The sequence below is a fragment of the Neofelis nebulosa genome, chromosome 17 (assembly GCF_028018385.1).
Source record: "Neofelis nebulosa isolate mNeoNeb1 chromosome 17, mNeoNeb1.pri, whole genome shotgun sequence".
Classification (NCBI taxonomy): domain Eukaryota; kingdom Metazoa; phylum Chordata; class Mammalia; order Carnivora; family Felidae; genus Neofelis; species Neofelis nebulosa.
In genome coordinates, this window is record NC_080798.1 from 44,226,141 (window position 1) to 44,242,837 (window position 16,697).

Consider the following 16,697-nt stretch of genomic DNA (forward strand, 5'->3'; position numbering starts at 1 on the left):
CCGGGCACACGTAAGTAGATTGGCTGCTTGCTGTCTCCTGCCCTTGGACTGTTACCAACAGCCAGGGCCAGGAGGTAGGGCTGGGCTGTAAAGCAAGTCTCTTGGGGTTGGACAGCTGCCCTTGGAGTGTCCTCACTGGGGTGGAAGAAGAATCCTGTCTGAATATCTGCCCCCTCCCCGCCCCCCCCCCCCACGCCCCAATCACAAGAGGGGTTATGACTGGGTTGGGGTCCTGTCCTGTGCTACCTTTAGGCTGCCCTTCATCCCACTGAGCTACAACTTGGCTTTCCAGCCCAGCTTGGCTATGCCTCCAGAGTCCTGCCTTGCAGGCTGCCATCTGCATCTATCAGTTCTGGTATCCCAGAGTGGGGCTCAGGCTGGCACTGCTGCTCTGTTCAGATGTTGGCTCTTGGCATCTTTGTGACATTGAGGATAGCCTCCCTGGGGACTCTCTGTCTTGAACCCCTGATGCCTTTCAAATCAGCCCTGTTGGGTGTGTGTATGGGTGGTGGTGCTCTTGCTTTAGGGCATTCCCTGATTAGTCAGGGGTCATGTCCTGGGCTCAGACCATGGTCATATCCAAAATGTGGTAGCATCAAGCATTGTTGAGAGGAATCCTCGTAGGGAGTTGTAGGTTCTATCCCTGCTATAGCCATGGATTTTGTGATGTTAACATCACAACTACCAAATTTTAATCATTTTGCCAAATATGAATGTATATAATATTATTTTGATATCAAAACAAATAGAATAAAATCCACCATAAAAACAGCATAGAATAGGGGCGCCTGGGTGGCTCATTCAGTTAAGCAACCAACAGACTTTTGCTCAGGTCATGATCTCACGGTTCATGAGTTTGAGCCCCGCATTGGGTGAGCATGAACCCTACTTCGGGTGAGCTCTGCTTCTCTTGCTTTCTCTTATTAATCTTCACCATAATCCCATGAACTAGGTACTATTTTATTTTATTTTATTTTATTTTATTTTATATTTTTTAAAGATTTTGTTTTTAAGTAATCTCTACACCCAACGTGGGTCTTGAACTTATAACCCTGAAAACAAGAGTTGCATGCTCTACTGACTGAGCCAGCCAGGTGCCCGGAACTAGGTACCGTTTTAATTCCCATTTTACAGGGGCACCTGGGTGGCTCAGTTGGTTGAGCGTCCGACTTTGGCTCAGGTCATGATCTTGCAATCTGTGAGTTCGAGCCCTGCGTCCGGCTCTGTGCTGACAGCTCAGAGCCTGGAGCCTCTTTCAGATTCTGTGTCTCCCTCCCTCCCCCTTCCCCCACTCATGCTCTGTCTCTGAATCTGTCTCTCTCTGTTAAAAATAAATAAACATTAAAAAAAAATTCCCATTTTACAGACAAGGAAACTGAGGCCTATAGAGGTTCTAAGACTAGCCCAAGGTCACACAGCCAATAAATGGGAGAGATGTGCCAGCCATCCACTGTCAAAGCCTGAGTACTGCCTTTCCTACTGCCCATTCTACTGTGGAACATCTCTGGCTATTGAAACGTTTTCTCTCACATAAAGCTAAAAATCTCCTTCTCACTAAGTTAGTACCATTTCTGTTTCTGCTTATGCCAGTAGCCCACCATGGCAGTCCCAACATCCCAGGTTGAGGTATCTCAACCTTTTAGCTCAGTTCTCTACTCCAGTCATACCTGGGGACACTTTAGCTTCTTCTGGGAGCATCTGAACCATTTTGTATCCACTAAATCCTAAGACATTCACTGTAGGAAGGTTATGGTTGGGTAGCTCACCAATTTTCTAGTTACTTTGACTCCAAAGGTACTGGCATGCAGTCTGTCCCACTCCTGGCAGAGTTATGGCAAGAAACAGTAAACCTAGCCACACTTAGGAAGGACTTGGTAGGGGGATACCGGGTGACTCGGTTGGTTGAGTGCTCGACTTTGGCTCAGGTCATGATCTCACAGTTTAAGAGTTTGAGCCCAGCATTGGGTTCTCTTGCTGTCAGGACAGAGCCTGCTTTGGATCTGCAGTCCTCCTCTCTCTCTGCCCCTCCCCTGCTTGCATGCACTCTCTCTCAAAAACAGACAAACAAATAAACAAACAAGTAAATAAGGACTTGGTAGAAATTTCTCTTTCTCTAAGTAAAATGGCAATAAAACAGTCAAAACAGTACAAATAGTATTAAAACTGTGCTAAAGATTGTTTTGCTGCATGGGAATCTTCTGCTTCTCTGGCCAGAAGGCAAGCTTCATGAGGGTGGGAATTTTTGCTAGTTTTGTTTCCTGTTGTATCCCCAGTGCCTAGAACTATGTATGCCTGGAGCATAGTAAATATTCAAATATTTGTTAAGTGAATTACTAGAATTAGGGGTGCCTGGGTGGCTCAGTCGGTTAAACATCCAACTTCGGCTCAGGTCACGATTGCACAGTCTGTGGGTTCATGCCCCACATTGGGCTCCGTGCTGATAGTTCAGAGCCTGGAGCCTACTTCAGATTCAGTGTCTCCCTCTCTTTGCCCCTCCCCTGCTCACACTCTTTCTCTCTCTCTCAAAAAAAAAAAAATAAATAAAAGCATTAAAAAAAATTACTAGAATTAAATGAATCCTTGTCTGTAAAAAGGGAATTAAAATCTACATCTGGTGTTACTTCCTTGGGTTACTAAGTTGTTTTGGAGAATAATGTGATCTCCCAAGACCATGGCTTTGAATTTCTTCTTCCATTACTTCACCAGCAATTTTTCTAGTTTTGTTGTGATTTTGATTCATAGGAAGATAACCTTAACTGTATGTAAAGTACACTGAATAAATAATCCTATTTTAAAAACAATTTCATTTAGGAGTACCTGGGTGGCTCAATCAGTTAAGGAACCGACTCTGGATTTTGGCTCAGGCCATAGTCTCTTAGGTTCATAAGTTCAAGCCCTATATTGGGCTCTGCTTTGGCAGCGTGGAGCCTACGTGGGATTCTTTCTCTGTGTCCCTCCCCTGCTCATGCTCTTTCTCTCTCTCAAAATAAATAAATAAACTTTTAAAAATCTTTCATTTGTTCTTGTAAACCTAAGGATAAACCAGAAATTGGTTTAGCTTGGTAAAGGGCAATATGCAGGAATTACTGGAGTTCTTTTTTTTTTTTTTCTTTCCCCCTATTCTTTTTTTTTTTTTAATTTATTTAAATCCAAGTTAGTCAACATCTAGTGTAATAATGATTTCAGAAGTAGAATTTAGTGATCCATCACTTACATACAACACCCAGTGCTCATCCTAAGTGCCTTCAGGAATTATTGGATTTCTCGTATCTTATCTTTCGGAAAAACGTTCTGTGACTTTCTGCTTTGAATGTTGAGCTTAAATTCAGAACGTAAAATCATTAAGAAAGAGCTAAGTGAGAAGATTGCTGGTTCTTACATTTTTCTCATTGTTTATACACAAATATTACATGCTCATTGTTAAAAATAAAAAAAATATGGGTAAGCAAAATGATGAATATAGAAATCACTTCTAGTCCTATCACTCAGAGGTGATCACTGTCACCATTTCTCTGTTTCTATCAAATACTGAAATTAGTTAACGTGGTGATAGATTCAGGGAAGGAGCTACATTTTTCTGATGAGAAAGTAAACACAGGAGATCTGGTTTCCAGCCCAGGTCAACCTGTGTTAAGAGCAGCAACAGATGTGAGTCCAGCAAGACACAGGTAACAAATAGATAGGGTCACTCCGGTTCACACCCCAGAATCTGACCTTAGAAGGTGATCCAAGAAGTAGCAGAAGGCTAGAATGGGAGGGAGTAAGGAAAACAACTTTGAATTGGCTGAACATCCTAGATGTGACAAATTTCACAAAGTTTTCCTAGAATTGGGAGTGTCTTTTCATGAGAATTGAGGATAATCTTGGAAGAATCTGCCCCGATTTTTGCTCGCAAGTCAGAAAGACAGACTGTGCAAGCGAGGCTGTCGGGACAGTGAGGGTGGTGAGCCCGAGGACTCACTGTGTAATTGTTTGGTTTGTCTTCTGGGCCAGTTTGCTTCTACGCTGATTTCCTAGGAAGGGGCCGTGTCACTTCTGGTTCATATCTTACAGCAGGAAAAGGTGGAGATCTGTGTGAATCGGACCTGAGGTCATATCCTTGGGCATCTTAGCATCTTCAAGCTGCCGTGAATGGGATCCCTGGGAAGTCCAGGGCATGGGCCTAATGACTTATGTTTTTCTTTCAAATTTAATACAAAATTTGCATTCTCCTCCATAATATTTGTCTTAGTGTTAAAATCACATTTTAAAAACTTTAAATGAAGTTGATATTCCGGGGTGTTAGATGTATAGACACTTTATGTAAATGTTGGTTGAATGAATGAATGTTGTTCATCTCAATATCCAGGGTGCTCCAGGTCATGGCAAGTCTGAAAAGTCCACTGGGCTGGGAGGTAAAGAAATTAATACTTAATTGGGCATCACCTATATGCCACATAAGTTTCCAGGTGTTTTACCTATGTAGTCCCAGTTTCATCCTCATGACCTTACAAGAATCCCTATTTTATAGGCAAGTAACTGGAGAATCAGAGAAATTAGGTAAGTTTCTCAAGGTCTGGAATGGGGCAGGACCAAGTTGAAAATCCTGGTCTATCTGGGCCTCTGCTCTCTCCATACACCATGTGGCCACCTGAGGCCAGTTTACCCATCAATTTCTTAGAGACTTCATGGGCAATGTGGCCCACTGCTATGTCCTGGGAGCATGAAAGAAACACCATATTCTATCTTCCTGGTACTGAAGGCTGAAAGAGCAGGGGTCACAGGACTTGACTGTGGGCAGAAGAAGGCAGTACCTCTGGGGGTCTGGAGCACATCCCCTCATTCCTGAACAGGCCAAGTGAGAGTACACTGGGATGCTCCATGAGAAAAAAGGCTCACTTGCTATGTTATTTTAGGATAACAACCATTCAGGGTCGTTGTTGGCATTTTTAACAGGTTTAATCTTTTGAACTTTGTTCCTACTTTGTTATGGCTCAGGTTCAAGTTTCACTGGCTCCTCTCAGCCATGAGTTGAATGCCCCTGGTTGAGGGACCCACACCATGGTTTTGTGGAACTCTCCAAAAGCACAAATTACAAGGTTCCAGATTATTCACAGATGTCCGGAGGTGGTTGTTAACATGATTATTCAGTGAAGACATTGCGGTCCCTGAAGCAGAAGTGGCCATTTCACCTTCCAGGGAGAGCCCATAGTGTCTTTCTTCTCCTTAGGTTAAGCTCACAGCACCCTCTACTCTTTCTTCTAAAACTCCTTCCCTAGGGCCCAGGGCAGGCAGATATGTGTCAGGTAGATAGGGCACTTGAATCCTGGAGAGCTAGATTCCTTACAGGTGGTTGAAAAAAGTAAATACAGTATGAACCCACTGTATACAGGTTAGAGAAGGAGCTGGAAGACATATTCTTACATATTAACTAGCTGCCAGTTTTCCTTCTACCTATCTGTAGTTTAAAATTTTCCTGTCATTAACATGAGTTATTTTTCTCAAAAGAAAAAAGAAATTCTCTCTCTCTCTCTCTCTGCCCCTCTCCTGCTCTGGCGCTCTCTTTCTCTCTTTCAAAATAAATAAACATTAAAATAAGGAACTATAGGGTGCCTGGGTGACTCAGTCGTTAACCATCTGACTTTGGCTCAGATCATGATCTTATGGTTTATGAGTTTGAGTCCCACATGAGGTGAGCTTGAGCCCCACTTCAGGTGACCTCGAGCCCCACTTTGGGTGAACATGAGCCCCACTCTGGGTAAGCCCTGCTTCTCTCACTCTACTGCTTGTGGGATTCTCTCCCTCTCTCCCTCTCTCTCTCTGCCCCTTGCCTTCTCTCTCTCTCTCTCTCTCTCTCTCTCTCTCTCTCAAAAAAAAAAAAAAAGAGAAAGAAAGAGAAAGAAAGAAAGAAAGAAAGAAAGAAAGAAAGAAAGAAAGAAAGAAAGAAAGAAAGAAAGATACCACTGATAAGGAAGGGAGTCATAGCAATTCAATAAAATATTCAAACATTTAAAAAAAAGAGCTATATAACAAATCCTATTGTTGTCTATTTAAGTAATTCTGACTTTTATGAATATAAAACAGTGCAGAGCAGGAATAACTGGCTGAAAATAGTTAAAAATTATAAAGCACAAAAAGTAGACTCCATCTCTAAATTCTGAAAAAAGGATAAAATTGCTGAAAGATGTTTAAGAGGGTGATAAAATTGCTGCAGTGTTCAGCAGCATGGTTTCTATTCAAAAAGCAAGGACTTAATCATTTTCATCCCCCTTTTCCAATAATAGTTCATCAAGTTGACCAAATTACTGCATTTTAGAAACTTGTAAACTTCTCTTTTTAAGTACCTTCGACACCAGTCATCTGCACAGGGGTGGGAGGTACAGATAAGAATCTCATCCCATTGTTACCTCTGAGTTTGTGGGGTGGACATAATGCTGAGAGATGTGGGCAGGCAAGGTCATGTGCCCATAGAAGCACTTGACCTTGATTGCTGACCCAGAAGCAAGGTGGGGTGTGGGCTGCTACTTCAATGTTGAAAACATCAACTCTATTCATTTGAATGGCTTTTCTATTTACTATATTTTAAGTTACAACAGACTATTATCTCTTCTATAAAAGAAAACTGGAGGGGTGCCTGGGTGGTTCAGTTGGTACAGCATGCAACTCTTGATCTCGGGGTTGTGAGTTCTAGTTGGGTGTAGAGATTACTTAAAAATAAAATCTTAAAAAAAAAAAAAAGAAAAAAAAAAGAAAGAAAAGGAAAGAAAACCAGAAAAGTCTCTTTTGTCTAGCAACTGCAGATGTTCCCAGAGCTGTTGTCATTTGCCCAGCACTCTCTGTGGCCTTAACCCTATGTCCACCTGTACCCACTTTGCCTACCCTAACCTGGGAATAATCCAGCCTCTCATCTTGTCTGCAGGACTTCAGAGCTATTGAGCTCTACTGGGACAAAAGAAAATTAGTACCACACAGAGATGTGGTTTCCAACTCAAGCCAGCTCTTTGCCAGTCCTTTTATTCACACCTAGCCAGACACTAATGCCATTCCCAGTGGTGGCTTGTTTCCTGCTTGTCTAGCTCTCCTCAAATTGTCCACCCCACTGCTGTCTTTATCTCCAATGACCTTAACTTCTACTGTCCTGGGACAATGAAGCATATCAGGTTCTCAGCTCCTCTCTTTTTTGTTTCTAAAGGATCCACATGGCATTTCTAAGACGAATCCTCCTAGGCGCCCCTGCCCCCCTTGACTCTTCCAGGATCCAGGACAATAAATTACCTTCTTTCTCTGATTTTCTAATCCTTCCTTTGTGTCTGTTTCCTTTCCTCTACCCTGCACACATAATTCTTTCCTATTCTAGGCAGGTGCTCTAACCTTCACTTTCTCTTCTCTGGCAGCTCCCATCCTGCACTTTGTAAATAAACTTCTTGAAAGTAGCCTACATACTGTGCCTCCATTTCCTCAGTTTCTTTTATTCCCCACCAAGTGTAGGTTCTACCCCCATCATTCTACCAAAGTGGCCTTTGCTAAGGTCACCAGCAGCTTCTTAATTGTCAAATTATTAAATGCAATCTTCACTGATGTACCTCTGATATGTGATCAGTTTCTATAACTACCCCCCCCCTTTTTTATTGTTTATTTCTTTTGAGGGAGAGAGAGAGAGAGAGAGAGAGAGAGAGCGAGCAGGAAAGGCACAGGAGAGAGGGAGAGGGAGAATCCATATTGTTAGCACAGAGCCCAAAGTGGGGCTTGATCCCACCAACTGTGAGATCATGACCTGAGCCGAAATCAAGAGTCAGGCCGTTAATGGAGCCACCAAGGCACACGTATAACTCCTCCTTAAATCTCTGGTTTCTTTGGCATTTCTTGTCCCCTGATGCTTTCTACTGCCTCCTCTGACCTCTCTTCATCTGACCAATCCTTCAATACTCGTGATATTGACCCGTCCTTGACCCAGCTTCTCAACCTTTCTACCTTGGCTTCCTTCCATGAGCTTTTTAGTGACAAGGGGTTTGGGCCAGTGGCTGCCCAGCAGAATTCTGTAGAACTAGATACCATCAGTCTCTTTGATTTCTAACACATAGCCTTGACACAGAGGAGTAAGTTTCTAATAATGGAAATTTGCCATTGAACCTTTGGTGGATTGGATGAGGTAGGCCTTCTAAGTGTCTGATATTCAACTATAGGAGGCCATCCCCTTCCCTGCTCAAGGACTCAACCAACATGGGGGACATAAGAGCTGTCACTCCTGAAGGCTGTATGCCCACAGGGCTGCTTCATGTTACAGTCCAGACTCTTCTATGTTGACACATGTAGCTGTAATTCATTCATCTTCATTGCTCTGTGTTATTCCACCATGTGGATATACTGCTATATCTATTCTCCTGATGAACATTAAGATTATTCCTAGGTTTTTATATTCCCACAATGCCCTGTAACACTCTCATATGGGTCCCCTGTACATATGTGCAGAATTTCTCTAGTATGTGTGTATCTTGGATTTTACTAGTGGATGAGATGCGAAGTTGCTTTCCAAAGTTTGTACCAATGTGCACTCCTACTGGTTTGCATAATAGTCCCCAACATTTTAAACCAAAGGTAAAGGTGAAAGCTCCACCTTGACTTTTCCTTGCTCCCAGGCATCTCCCTGCTGCTAGAGCATTCCACATGGTTATGTGGGTACCACACCAGACCCTAGTGTCTGCTTTCCATCTTTGCCTGGGCCCTCAGTGGTGTTGGGCTGTCTTCTTGCTTAAGCCCTGCTGGGAGAAGTCCCCATGCTCCACACTGAAGCTATTTCCAACTTTTTCAGGATTAGAACTTTCTCCTATGAGTGCCTGTTGCCAGAACTAGCTTCGTAATTTGTAGGAAGTGGGGCCCCTTGCTTAAAAAGCAGGAATTGTCTTTTTCTTCTTCTCCTTCTCCTTCTCCTTCTCCTTTTCCTTCTTGTCTTGACCTGTAGTGGTGTTTTTATTTTTTTAATTTTTAATTTTTTAAAGTTTATTTATTTATTTTGAGAGAGAATGAGTGAGTACAAGGGAGGGACAGAGAGAGAGGGAGGGAGAGAGAAAGAGAATCCCAAGCAGGCTCCTCACTGACAGTGAGGAGCCTGATGTGGGGCTCAAACCTACGAACCGCGAGATCATGACCTGAGCCGAAATCAAAAGTCAGATGCCCAACCAACTGAGCCACCCAGGCGCCCCATGTAGCAGTGTTTTTAATTCGTTGTTTAATGTTGCATTTCCTCAGGCACAAGGGTGACTCACAGTTGCATATGTAGACCCTCACAGTGCCTAGGCCCCTGCCCTGTGATGCGGCACACACACCCAACCATGATCCTCCCTTCCAGGGCTGGTGCGGCCACTGGGTGGGGACAGTGGGCAGACAGCAGAGAACCTGTCCCAGGAAGGGTGGCCACGGGGGAATCGAGGTGCCCTACCATTGGTGCATGCTCTCTTGTCCCATTGGACTTCGTTTACAAAGCATGAGCTCAAAAATAAAATTACTAAGGACTTTGAGGTAGCCACTATAGAGTATGAAATCCTGAGTGGAGAGCCAAGCACAACTGCACTGTCGCTTATCCATGAAGCCAGCCCTACGTGCCACACCCCTCAGACCCAGCTGCCAAGATCTGCTTGCCTGCCATATTCTGGATTAGCTGGAGAAATCACTGTGAGTGTGTTGAATTTTATTGGCACAGGCATCATGGTTTTTGCAAAAAGATCCCCAAATTGTCAAGTCTGGAGTTTGCATTCTTCCTTTTGCCCCAACGGCTTCAGTCACTTAACTTAATTCTTCTCTTGTTTTTCTTTGTTTTAATAATGTAGCAGTGTTTTTATTCACTAAGGTTAAGTCTTCAAGTACCAAAATAATGTTTAAAATTATTTGGGTGTAACTGGATTGCTCAGTCAGTTAAGCATCCAACTCTTGATTTTGGCTGAGGTCATGATCTCACAGTTCATGGGATTGAGCCCTGCATTGGGCTCTGTGCTGGCAGCATGGGGCCTGCTTGGTATTCTCTCCCCCCCTCTCTCTGCCTACCCCCACCTCAAAATAAATAAATAAGCTTTAAAAAATAAATTAAAAAAACTATTTGATGGAAAAGCATGGAAACTCCCTCTAGAGACAAGCCAGCTACAGCTCTATTTGGCTAATACAATGTGTGGCTCTTTGTCTAATCTTGTGAAATACAAAGTCGACATGATAATCACCAGTAAAAGTAAGGCAATTTTGATTAACACAACTATACTCCACCAGAAATAATAATAAGGCATGATGAGAAATAGTGTAAAAGCTAGTTTTGCAATGTTTCTAAACAAATTTGTTTTTAAAATTCTAAGACTATTTTCTCAACAAATATTGAGAATAGAAATATTAATTTCATATTCTGTTCAATATGAGTATAAGGCATTCTCAACGTGATCTAAAATTGGATTTGGGTCAGAATAGAAAATTTGAAGAGTTATTTGGGCAGGGTGCCTGGGTGGCTCAGTCGGTTAAACATCGGACTCTTTTTTTTTTTTTTTTTAATTTATTTTTGGGACAGAGAGAGACAGAGCATGAACGGGGGAGGGGCAGAGACAGAGGGAGACACAGAAGCGGAAACAGGCTCCAGGCTCCGAGCCATCAGCCCAGAGCCTGACGCGGGGCTCGAACTCACGGACCGCGAGATCGTGACCTGGCTGAAGTCGGGCGCTTAACCGACTGCGCCACCCAGGCGCCCCTAAACATTGGACTCTTGATCTCAGGTCAGGACATGATCTCACAGTTTGTGAGTTGAGCCCCATGTCAGTCTCTGCTGGGATTCTGTCTCTCCTTCTCTTTGCCCCTCCCCTGCTTGTTCTCTCTCTCTCAATAAAAAATTAAACTTAAAAAAAAGTTATTTGGGCTAACAGTTTTTTGCTATTCCTGTCCACTGAAATTTTCCAAAATACTGGGGTCTTTACGGCTACCAGTAGAGTTTGCTTAAAAAAAAAAAATGTAAAGGAAGCAACTGGGAACACCCACATGTTTGTTTATTCCTAACGTAGCCACGCATTTTTATAGTCATTTCTTAACTGATTCACCCAGAATCTGGGGGTCAGGTTCTGAATTTGTCTTATGATAAACAGAGCAGCAGAACCGCAGCTCGCCCTGCCTGAGGGAAGGTGGCTGTGAGGTTAGAAGAAAAGCAAGGAGGGAAATTACATTTCTGTGACACTTGTTTAACACATCTCCTTATTTAATCCTCACAACCGAGCCACTTGCAGGTGGAGAAACTGAGGCACAGAGCAGGGCAGTCACTTAGTCGAGGCCACAGTGTATAGAAGCCCTAGGGGCTGTCAGTTCAAACTACTGTCTCCCTCAAGAACAGCAGGGAGTCTGGCAGTGCTGAGCCCAGTGGTCTGGGGGCAGAAACAGTGTTCTCTGAGTCTGGTTCTCCTTTCTCTGTTCTCCTTTCAGCTAGCCATCCTTGGTCACTTAGGGCCACACGGCTAGAATTGGCTGCTTCCAGAGGAAGGCCCCTGAGTGCTCTGTGCTGGCTGAGCCTTCCACAAGCCACAGAGGTTTAGAGGAAGTTCAGTTTCTCGGATGGGGGGAGGTGAATGGCCCAGACAGCCTTTACCCAGAGCTCAGCCTGTGCAGAGCAAGGCATGCTCAGTGGGCAGGATTGCCCCAGGTAGCCTGACACAGGGCAGAAGGCTTTTACAGATCCGGAACTGAGGCCAGGAGAGAAGTGATCTGTCCAGGATCCTGCAGTAAACTGGAAGAGCCTGGCTTGGCGCTAGGCTGCTCTCCGTCTTCACCTTGGTTAGCCTGTGCCATGCAGCTGCAGGTGGTTGTGGATGGCACTTGTAGGACTGGTGGGTACTGGCATCGCCTTGTCATTCTCACTTATTAGGAGCCTTGGAGCCACATTCTCCTTGGGAGTTGATGACATGTTTCTGAAATCAAATTAACTCTTTGATATCTGAGATCCTGGAATCTGGAATCGTTACATGTCTCATGTCTTGTCCCAACTCTGCTCCGGATTTTGGGTGCTGAACAGATGGGAGCAGTTAATCTGAAATTCCTCAGGGCAAGATTTACTAACTGTATCTTTGTGACCTGCAGGAAGTAAGGAAATCTTCTGAAGTGCTATACCCATGGTGTGCCATGCCCTGGGGAGAATGTAGCTCAGGCTGTAAGGTGAGCAAGGTAGCAGTCTCTTCAGAGCACCCAACAGGCTTCTTTACCCCAAGTGTGGAGCTGTCTTGGTCACTGTGGCTCTTCTTCCTGCTGGCCTGTCCCATCTGTCTTCTTTGCTTTGCTCGACCTTTAGGGGCCAGCAGTATCTCTGAGATGCCTTGGGACAAGAGCACAGAAAGCCCAGATGAGAAAGACGCCCAATTTGATAGTTGTCCCCAGCTGAGTTCCCTGCAGTCTCTTAGGTTCCTGGCCTCAAGCCCCACTTAGTGACTCTTGACACCTCTCACCTCAACTCCTGGGGTCTCCAGGAGGCTTCCCAAATTCAGTCATGAGTGCCCCCCAACTCTGTCTCTTGAATCTTGAGGTAGACCTGCCTCCAGCCCATGCCTGTTCAGGTGTCCTTGGTCCCCTCCCCATTCAGCTCCTGAGTGACCCCTAATTTCGTAACAAAAGTCCCTGTACTTTGCTCTCTTCCCTAGAGCCACACCATCATTGATCTTTCTTGACCAACTCCCATCAACTAGAGTTAAGAAAGCCTTGTGGGGCACAACCAGCTACTTTGATAGTTTGGCAGGTGAGTGTGGGGTGGGAGTTAGAGCTGCATCAGATAGGAGCCGTAATAGCAGGAGGATGAAGAGGGTGGGTGAACTGGGGCTACCCAGGAGGCAGGCCATGGAAGTCCAAGTCTGATGTGTAGTTCACAAGGCAAGCTCTAATTGGGCACAGCCAAGAAGGCCAAAGTCTGGGGAAGGGGGATGGGAGGCAACTGGTGAGTGAAAAGCAGAGCCTGGAGGCCAGTTGCAGCAATTAAGCGTTTCTGGTTCTCGTGCATCTCAGCAGAAAATGTGTGGGAGATGTAGCCATGGTCTATAGTCCTGACTATCGTGTGCTGCTTGCATTGTCAGGCCCACCTTCTGAACTTCTCTGCTCACTTGTGTATTCCTCACTACATCCCTGAAAGCCCAGCCTTTGCTCCCAGCCCACATTGCTGGACCTCTGGCCCAAGGCTAGTACAGGAGCTGCCCTGCTAAGGCCAAGAGCAGCACATCAAGCCTTCGGGAGAAGCTCTGGTGGGGGCCCTCACTCTCTTTAGACTCCCTTGGCACCCAGCCAGCCTTGGCCACTTGCTAAATCCTACCAGAATTCACTCACTCACTCACTCACTCACTCACTCACTCACTCACTCACTCACAGATATACTCCCTATACACATCTCTTTGCTTTTGGCTGAGGTGTTGACTGCTTCTTCCTGTATCTGGCCTTGCCCTATCCTGTCCTGAGTTCTTTCTCCCTTCACTCAGGGATGGGATTTTGGAGTTCTACCTGGGCTGCTTCTGGTATCCAACCTGGTCAGCCCTGTTCTTGCTTCATGACCTCTCAGGGCTAATGTTACAGGGCTGAGGCTGTGAGAACCATGAGGGCAGGGGCCTCATCCATCTGAATGAGGCTGAATCCACAGTAACATCACATAGTAAGGGCCCAGTAAATATTTGATCAGGGGCCTGAGTTCCTAATCAGATCAGGTCCCTGATGCCCCCTCCACCCTGTGCTGCATAGATGTACATCTGTGTGTGGTACACATTAAAGGCCAGGTACTGGGGCACTGAGACAGATAGCAGAGCTCTGTGTCCTTCCACACATGACTACAGTTGGCTTTAGTGCCCTCTTGTTCACACCCTTATTTCTCGGAATGCCAGCAGGGACCAAAGCTCTCCTGGGAAGACCGTATTCTGTTACAACACCAATGGGAAATGTGCTGTGCCAATGTGAGCCCTGGACAAGTGCTTGGTTAGAAGAGAGGACTTCTAGTTTTGCCTTGCCTATTGGGATGGCCATTCTGGGCACATGATTTTAATTAAAATTCATCAGACTTTGCCTGGTTATCTGGCCAGGTGGTGAGTTGTTAGCTAGTGTCTCTTGGGTGAGAGATCTAGAAAGCAAGCTTTCCCCGCCATTTGGATGGCTGAGCTCCGTCAGGAATGTGTGGGAGGATGGGGAGTGATTCCAGGTTCTGAGCCTACAGAGACAGTGAGCTGAGGAGAGAACATGGATGTGGGCCTGAGCCAGAGAACAGAGCAAGGCCTGTGGCATCCACAAAGGTCACTGGAGCACTGATAGTGATCCAGAGCACAGCCCCTTGTCCCTGCAGCCTGGCCCTTGTCACAATCAAGGTGAACTTCCTAAGGAAATGGAACCACATTAGAACCCAGCGGGGAGAGGATGACTGTCACTGGAAGAGTCACCCTGCTTCTCAGGCATGCCTGAAAATATACCTGTAGGCAGTTTCTGGAAACCAGATCATTTTGTGGATGCTGGTGATAGAGTGTGTGATTTAAAGGAACACCCAGAACGCCTGTCCATCAGGTGTCTAATTCCTTTGTCATTGTAATGTTGTGATATAATAAGAAATAGATATTTGGTCTTTGTCACTGGTTCCTAGCACAGAGCTTCTCAAATCCTTGCAGCTTCCTGAGTGATAGAGGTGAGAGGGGTATTTTTTGTTACTCCTATAAGCCCTTGCAACCATATCTGAATTTATGTTGATGAGATGGTTCTTGGGGAATGGCGGTTGGTTTCCAGAGGAACCAGCATGTGATTAGAGCCTTGGAAACTTCAGTCCCTGCCCTGCACCCTCCCCCATCTCTGGGGAGGAGAAAGCGGCTGGGGATTGACTTAAACATCAACAACCAATGATTTAATCAATTTGTGCCTTTGCAAAGGAGCCTCCATAAAATCTGTGAATGAAGGGAGGATCAGAGAGCTTCTGGGTTGGTGAACACACTGAGGCGCTGGGAGAGTGGTGCACCCAGAGAGGGCATGGGACCTCCATACCCTTTCCCCAGACCTTGCTCTATGCAACTCTTCCATTTGACTTTTCCCAAGTTGTGACCTTTATAATACACCGGGAACAGTGAAGTGTTTCCCTGAGTTCTGTGAGCCATGTAGCAAATTATTGAACCTGAAAAGGGGCTCATGGGAACCTTTGATTTATAGCCAAGTTGGGCAGAAGTGTGGGTTACCTGGGCACCCACTACTTTCAGTTGGCATCTGAAGTATATGCAATCTTGTGAGCCTGAGCCCTTAACCTGCAGGGTCTGCACTAACTCTGGGTAGTTAGTGTCAGAATTGCCTAAGGTGAGGGGAAAACCCACACATTTGGTATCAGAAGTGTTGTGAGTAGAGGAAACAGTTTTTCCTTTAGTCATGTGAGTAGTAACCCTAACACGTAAGTCCATTTTAAGGTTGGATTTTTTTTAGAAACATTTTTTTTATGTTTATTTATTTTTGAGAGAGAGAGACAGAGCACGAGCAGGGGAGGGGCAGAGAGAGGGGGACATAGAATCCAAAGCAGGCTCCAGGCTCTGAACTGTCAGCACAGAGCCTGACATGGGGTTCAAACCCATGGACTGCGAGATCATGACCTGAGCCGAAGTTGGATGCTTAACCAACTGAGCCACTCAGGTGCCCCTGGTTGGATATTTTTGAATCCAGCTTTCTTTTAGTAAGGCTCATGCTATCAAGGAAAACACACAGAGGTTGAGGGCAGGTCACACTTGTTGGCAGGACTGCCAACAGGGTGGAGGATTGCATTCTTAGCCTAGTTGAATGCCATAGAAATTAACTCCCTCGTATAGAGTCAAGTGTTTAGCCCTCAGGAGTCAGTACCTCAAAAGACTTCAATCAGGTCAGCGTAGGAAAGATTGGAATCTAGGTTTAGCCAGTTGCTGCAGGAGCACCTTGCACATAGCTTTGGCTTTCTGGCTCCAGAATTTGACGAGTCACTGTAGGTTATATAATGACCATCTTGTCTGACAGCCCCAACCTGAAGTGTAAGCCTGGGTAGTTCAGTTCCTTCAAGAGCCAAGCATGGCTCAGCACCTCCCCTCTTCCTTATCCAGCTCTGCAGCAATGTTGGGACTATTTCCAGAGTCAGTTGTTGCACATTCCACAAATAAGGCAGGAATGACAGTGGCATACATGTCCCGTGGTTGGGTAGATTCCTCCAGGAGCCAAATGTAATCACCACTGGCCTTCTGCTGCTGCCCAAGGAGTCTCCTCCATCATATGATGTCACCCTCATCCTCTACAGGAGACTTGACACAGAAGATACAGCCCTTTCCCTTGAGAACCCTAGAACAAGTGAGAGAGGTATGGATGAGTAGGTGAAGAAGAGTGACTGGTCTCCACCAAAGGGCCAAGTGTGGACACCTTCTTCCCCCTCTTTTGAACAGTTTTATTGAAATATAATTTATGTACAGTAAACTGCATATATTTAAAGCATACAATTTGATGAGTTTGACATGTGTCTATCCCTGTGAAACCATTACCACAGTCAAGACAAGGAATGTATTCATCACTCACTTTCCTGTGCCCCTTTGAAATCCTTCATCCCTGTCCTTCCTGTCCCACTTAGCCAACCACTGATCTGCTATCAGCCACTGTAGATCAGTTTACATTTTCTAGAATTGTATATATGTGGAATCATAGTAGGTGCACTTTGTCTGCCTTATTTCATAGCTTCACTATTTTAGTGTTCATCCATGTCATTACAT

The 16,697-nt window shown here is 45.1% G+C and overlaps 1 protein-coding gene across 2 annotated transcripts in view; it reads left to right on the forward strand.

The window, feature by feature from the left end:
• Positions 1-16,697, forward strand: part of ZFP90 (ZFP90 zinc finger protein) — a 116,602-nt gene that overhangs the window by 9,455 nt on the left and 90,450 nt on the right. Inside the window, exon 2 of one of the 2 annotated variants that reach the window (XM_058706133.1) lies at positions 1,367-1,558. The exons of the other annotated variant lie outside the window; for it this stretch is intronic. The gene's annotated coding sequence lies outside the window, so the exon portion shown is untranslated. The remainder of the gene's footprint in view (positions 1-1,366; positions 1,559-16,697) is intronic. 2 annotated transcript variants of the gene reach the window in all.